The sequence below is a fragment of the Ornithodoros turicata genome, unplaced genomic scaffold, assembly GCF_037126465.1.
Source record: "Ornithodoros turicata isolate Travis unplaced genomic scaffold, ASM3712646v1 Chromosome37, whole genome shotgun sequence".
NCBI lineage: Eukaryota > Metazoa > Arthropoda > Arachnida > Ixodida > Argasidae > Ornithodoros > Ornithodoros turicata.
This window is the reverse complement of record NW_026999367.1, coordinates 692050-698960: the sequence shown is the minus strand read 5'-3', so window position 1 is coordinate 698960 and position 6911 is coordinate 692050.

The following is a 6911-nucleotide window of genomic DNA, read 5'->3' as shown; positions in this document are numbered from 1 at the left end:
TATAATTGCTATTTTGCGAGCGCAAACAATACCCTTTAGGTTTTGCATTTGTTCTGACGTTCTAATGATGAAAGAAAATAGAGGGGATGTAACCGCGCACATAGCTCATTTTATGGCGCTTGCTCGCGAAGTCCACAGCGATGGAGCTATCGCAAATACTTTGATGGATGTGATTCAGGAGTCCACCGGGCGCATTGAAAATTACCAGCGCGAGGGTAGTGGGTTTGTATCCACTGACGTCCAAAAAGTTCAAATGTGTATTTCCTCTGTGAAAACTAAAAAATTCGGGTGCAATGGGGTACTTCCCACTAATTTGGCTAATCGTAGGAATGTCCTAACGAATGTCCCTTTACCAGAGCGTAAGGAGGGCGAGTGCTTTAAATACAATACGCTCGCCCTCTTGCACCCACAGGAAAGGAACCGATGGAAAAAATATGAAAATTATGCAACAGAGTACTGGTGGCCTACTCACTTCCCTGTTTCATTCGCTGATCTGGACGAGTTCGAAGAGAAAAATAGGATATCTGTGTACGTGTACGCGTACGTCGATCAGGGAGTGCACGTGTCACGACCCCCAAAACTGGAAAGCAAAAAGAAAATTCACTTATTGGAGGTTGATGAGCATTTTTTCGGAATTAAGTCCCTTGAGCGTTTGTTGACGAGAAAAAACACGCGTTTCGTATGCGAACGTTGCACTCGCTCTTTTAATGAGGAAAAGAGCATGGCGAAACATCGACGCCTTTGCGCAGACGTGAACGAAATCCTATTAGAATTTTGTGAACCCGGAGAAAATTTTGTAGAATTTACTAAAATACAGTACATGCAACAGTACAACTACGTTGTCGCGTTGGACACGGAGAGCGTACTTGCGCCCAGTGGTGATGGCATGCAGCGTCACATCACCTCTAGCTTTTGTGCCGTGCTCGTGCGTACCCATGATTCGAAGGTGTTGCGCATTAGGACGCACCATGGGGAAGATGCTGCGAGGCAGTGCGTGAAAGCATTGATGGAAATGCGGGATGAGATGATCGCCCTGAACGCTTGCCCTGCCGCAATGGTGCTGAATGATCAGCAATGCGCTGAGCACAGAGCTGCTACCCACTGTGCGTACTGTAAACAGGAGTTCACCGAAGATCTACCTCGTGTCCGGCATCACGACCATTCAAAGCATTGTAGTGCGGGCGAGACAAATTATATCGCGACATTGTGTAACCCCTGTAACGTCGCGTGCACGACGAGAGAAAAATTACCGATCATGGTGCACAATCTGGCCTACGATTTGGCCGGACTGCTGCGGGAATTTCACCTTCTCGAGTGGAAGCGAGCTCCCTTCATCGTTGCCAGTTCCATGGAAAAAATTCGATCGTTCGAAATTGGCACCTTCCTATTCAGAGATACCATGCAGTACCTAAATTCGTCGCTGGGAGAGCTCGTGGAAACCGTCAAATCCATGGGGGGCGCAGAGGCGTTCCAGTGCCTGAAGCAGGTATTTGGAAACGACTACGAAATTCTGCTTCGTAAAGGTGTATTCCCATACAGCCATGTCAGTTCTTTCGCGGTGTACGATGAATTGGCCTTGCCGGCAAAATCTGCCTTTCGAAATGATCTCACGGGGGAGGATATAAGTGAGGAGGACTACCAGTATGCGTTGCTCATATTTGAACATTTTGGATGCTCAAATTTGAGAGATTATAATGCACTGTACTTGAAAACAGATGCCCTATTACATGCGGACGTGATGCAGCACTTCCGACGTCTGTGCTACAGCGCACGCGGATTGGAATTGCTTCATTGCGTTTCTCTGGCATCCTATTCGTGGCAATGCGCGTTAAATTATACGAATGCAAAATTGGAATTGATTACCGACGAGGACATGTACAGAACCATCGAATCGGGCATTAGAGGCGGGCTCTGTCAGGCGAGCAGGCGTCATTTGCGTGCCAATAACCCTCTGTGTAGCGGCTATGATCCTGATAAAGAGGAGGTGTACATATCATACATAGATTGCAACAATCTTTACGGATTTAGTATGATAAAGCACCTCCCTGTCGGTGATTTCGAATGGGTCGAGGATTTTAGCTCCGTGGATTTTATGCGTCACCCCACGGATTCGGAGGTGGGGTATGTGTACGTATGTGACTTGGAGTATCCAAAATCTATCCACGCTCTAACAAGGTACTTCCCCCTGGCTCCCGAGAAGGCAGTCGTCCCAAAGGAATGGCTCTCGCCATTCCAGCGAGGGCTTCTCGAAGAATTAATGTATCAGCCTGCTAACAGCAAAAAGCTGTTGCTCACGTGCAAGGACAAGGTCGAGTACGTCGTTCATTACGCGTTGCTCGCACTGTATTGTAGATTGGGCATGAGGGTGACGAAAATTCACCGAATTCTAAAATTTCGCCAGGCACCATTCCTGCGTCCCTACATCGAGGACAATGTTGCCAGACGCGTTGCCTCGAGCACGACGTTCGAAAAAAAATTCTATAAACTCTCAAATAATGCGGTATTCGGAAGAACGCTTTTAAATAAATTTAACATGCGGGACATTCGAGTAGCCTTCGATGAGGAGACGGCGAGTCGCCTCGGGAGTCGGGCGGAATGCGTGAGGATGGAAATTTTGTCCCCGGATTGTGTCATGTACGAAATGCGCAAAAGAAAAGTGCGATGCGATTTCCCGCTCCAGATTGGGTTTACGATTTTGGAACTGAGTAAATTAACTATGTACTCATTCTACTACGAAACCCTCTTGAGTAAGCTCACTTGTCCAGTGATTACCTGTTACTTTGACACGGATTCTCTGATCCTCGGCCTATTCTGCAAGGACTACGAAGATCAGTTACGAGCGATCGCCGACGACCACTTAGATTTATCTTCCTTCGACCAGGATCATCCACTGTACAGTGAAAAGAATCATGGGAGACTTGGGGCTTTCAAAAGCGAAACTGGTAGTGTACCTATCGAAGAAGTAATATGCTTGAAAGCTAAAATGTACTCCATCAAACTAGCTGGAGAAAAGCAAATTGCAAGAGCTAAAGGGGTAAAGAAAAATATTGTACGCAAGCACCTCCTCCATGAGACATACTGTGATACCTTATTCAACCACACGAGCGTATCGAATGAGCAAGTGTCAATAGTTGGAAAGAAACAGTGCATGTACACCATCAGAAACGTCAAAAGAAGTCTGATGGCATATGACGACAAGCGATACCTCTGCAATGACATCGAATCCTACCCTTACGGAAGCTGTGAATATGGTAAGTTTAAATCGATGATGTAAATAGTGAAGCTCATAATGTTCTTTTTTCGCTCCAAAAGATGTGCAGGAAGAGAACTGATACTTCTGTGACATGCTGTTCTCGCGTGCGGTCTGGGACTGAGCCGTGGATGGAGAAGGACCAACGCTTGGGTGATCCACATGGTACTTATGTGAAAAACACCATGGATGCGGGGCGGAAATGTCCAGTGTGCTGGAAGTGCTCCAGAGAGAACTGCAATCTCTCTGAGAATACCATGATGTGTCTAATAAATGTTGAAAACTATTTCCCGTGTTTTTCTATGTCCGTACTGTTCCAAAGCGTTGTCCTGGCTTAACTAGAAAGCGTCCCAAGCCAATATGCAATTTGGGGGGCTTGTGAGCTGGTCCAAAAATGAATGGAATTGACCCACGAGTGGTTGTCTATGTTGCGGTTGAAATTATGAAGCAATATGCAGTTGAAAGCGTGTGACCGAGTGACTAGAGAGTGGAAATGACAAATGAGTCTATCGAGCATGTATGAGAGGCAGCCAATAGGCCAATCACTAGGTTTTAGAAATGAATGGAAGTGACCACCCCCCAGACCAATAGACAGGTGAGTGATTTGGAAGCCTATGACTTAGAACTGAATAGAATAGATCATTTTGGTGTCTACGAGCGAGTGAGCAGATGTTGTGGCAATGAAGGGTAGCCAATCACATAGAAATTAGATGGATCACCATGAAGGGGTGGAGCCTGGATCGGTCAATCAGAGTGAAGGAATGGAGCTGTGACCAACCAACCAGAGGACTTAGAAGTGGCTTGACCTAGATTAGAATTGGGTGGTGGATTAGAAATTCCTAGAACTGGATTAGAAAAAAGAGCAATTTGGAAGCCTATGAACTGACTTAGAATTGAATAGAATAGATAATTTTGGTGTTTATGAGCGAGTGAGCAAATGTGGCAATGAAGGGCAGCCAATCACAAAGAAATTAGATGGGTCACCATGAAGGGGTGGAGCCTGGATTAGACCTGGCTTGACCTGGATTAGAAATGGGTGGTGGATTAGAAATTCCTAGAACTGGATTAGAAAAAAGTGGCTGTTGTGGGGCTCGAATCTATACTACTTCGTGCAAGGAAGGAACGTTTATGGAGACACTCTTCAACATGCTGTGTAAGGAAGTTAACTTACAGGAGCCAGGCACCCAATTAAAGCAATGGGTCTAATGGGAACGAACAGAAATGAGTGCTTTCCAATTGGTTTGATGTGAATACAGGGCCAACTGAGTCATTTGGTCTAATGAGTATCAATGAGGAATGACAATTTCAAATTCACGCAATGTGTATACACAACCAATTGGTGTAGTGGGTGTAATGAGAACAAATGATCAAAATGATTTCTACTTAAACGGATGTGACTTAAACACCAATTGCAACAGTTCGTCAAATGGGGACGAATGAGAAATGATGACTTTACCTTTAATTAAAGTATCTGAAGAACCAACTGATGCAATATAGGTAAAATGAAGACCACTTCAGGCAATGTTATTTGTGCTGCATCGACATAAAATAAGATGAACAGATATAAAAATCATAAGATAATACACACTGGTTTGCTGTGAAGAAACATCTCATTTCCAAATACTTTATTTAGTGGGCTGTGGTACGTAATTGGCCAATGTCAGAAACACACCAATAACATGCAAATGCGGTACTGCTTCCTACAGTGCTTAATTTTACTCCTGACAGGGATGAATTACATAAACAACATGTTCAATGCTTCACAATGTTGAACAATTCAGACAAGGTCAAGTGAAAGGGGAATAGTTAATGATGAAAGAAGGAAGTCACTGAAAAGGTTAGCCAGCTGCAGGATTTGGACCCACATCTTCTGTATTACGGGTCTAGGGCTCTTACCAATTGAGCTAAGCTAATCCGCGTCACGAGTGACTTACAGCGATGAGTCATTTTGTACCTTCAAAATGATGCCACTCTGGAAGTCACCTGAGAGGTATGTTAGCTTTGCTCAATTGGTAAGAGCCCTGGACCAATAACGCAGATGATGTGGGTTCAAATCCTACAGCTGCCTAAACTTTTCAGTAACTTCCTCCTTTCGTCATTAATTTCTTCGGCACTTGAAGCCTTGTACGTATTTGTCCTTTCTATGTATTGCAGACTCAGAACATCAATTCCCATCATAGGCAATACTTAGTTATGAACTGCAAAGCTGAATGACCTATATAGAAGTAGCTTTCAATGTAGGCAACATTATTCATACTCAACTTTGTTCGGCAGCTTACCAACCACAAACTCTGCATCATTTAATGACACGTACATGCACCTGTGCGCCAAAAGTTCAGGAGCACACACCCTAATTTGTTTCGAAAGAGCACAAACTCTCAGGTGGGGAGAATAGAACTCACGAAGGTCAGCGTATTCTAAAAGGGTCAGAACACAATTAATCTCACCATCACTTCTGTAAATGCATATGCGCAATAACTCAGCATAGATACCATTCGTCAGACAAACTGTCCGGTTTCTCCTACGCCGAGACCTAGTGTAGTCTGCAGAATGATACATAGTACGCCTAAGAATCATTCGCTTGTAACTCGTACAGGATGCAGGTAAAGTCGGTGTCATGTCATTAAAGTTGTGAACAGCCCCGTGCTTTGTTCCCTTTCCAAGAACGCGTGCCTGACCTACTTTTAGAGTCTGCTGCAGCATGTCAGGTATAAAGAGATGATCTGCGTAATCAATCACAAACGGCTGCACATTATACAGACAACTGAAAAGTAGAAAGTTGCGAACCATTTGCAGAGATACTGATTTCGTACCCTTTAATAATTTTAGAAGAAGACCATTTGCCGTTTCAAAGGGAAACGCTGAATGTGCCCAGAGAGGACCATAGTCCACAACACTTCTTGTCAGGTGTCCGAGACAATGCACATTGAAGGTCATCGAAGCTTTGCCATAAAGATGCTGCACACCACACATGAACTCGAGTAGTAGACGGTCAGCTGCGTTCACATCTGCCCTGTTAATCGAGCCTTGCAAAAGCAGAAACACTGCTCTGGAGAGCAGTGCAAAGTGTTGCAGAAAGTCATTATGGAGGATACCGTGGAGACACGGAAAGACGTAGTACAATAACCACGCTTTCCATTCAGATGCTTTCCAGAAGCGGTGCTAAGTTATATCCCTTGTTAGCGTTGAGACGCTGCTTGGTGGAGACATTTCGATTATCCTGCTCTTGATGATATTGTTGTCGGTTTCTTCCCAATGTAAAACCTCTCTTTCGCTTCTGACAGCCATAGTCCTGTGATTCTCCTTACATACCCAGAAGTACAGCATGCTATGATTATGCATGCATATAATCTGGGACAAATTCTGACACTATTCCAAAATGTGGCATGTTAATTAACGCTGCTGGACCTTTAAAACCACATACAGGATGCCGCTTCTCTTTCAGTGACTGCTGCATTTCTCTTATAGCCATGTCATCTGTTCGCTCCATAGGCGTGTCGATGCTGATGGGGAACCTCATTGCCGAAGCGTGGTATTCACCTTTATGATAACACCAGCTGCAGCCGAAGTAACCATGAAATCCAACATGGTTCTGCATGGATGCTCTTGCAACAGAATCGACACAGCAGCACAGCCCAACAAATCTGCCCCTAACTACAGT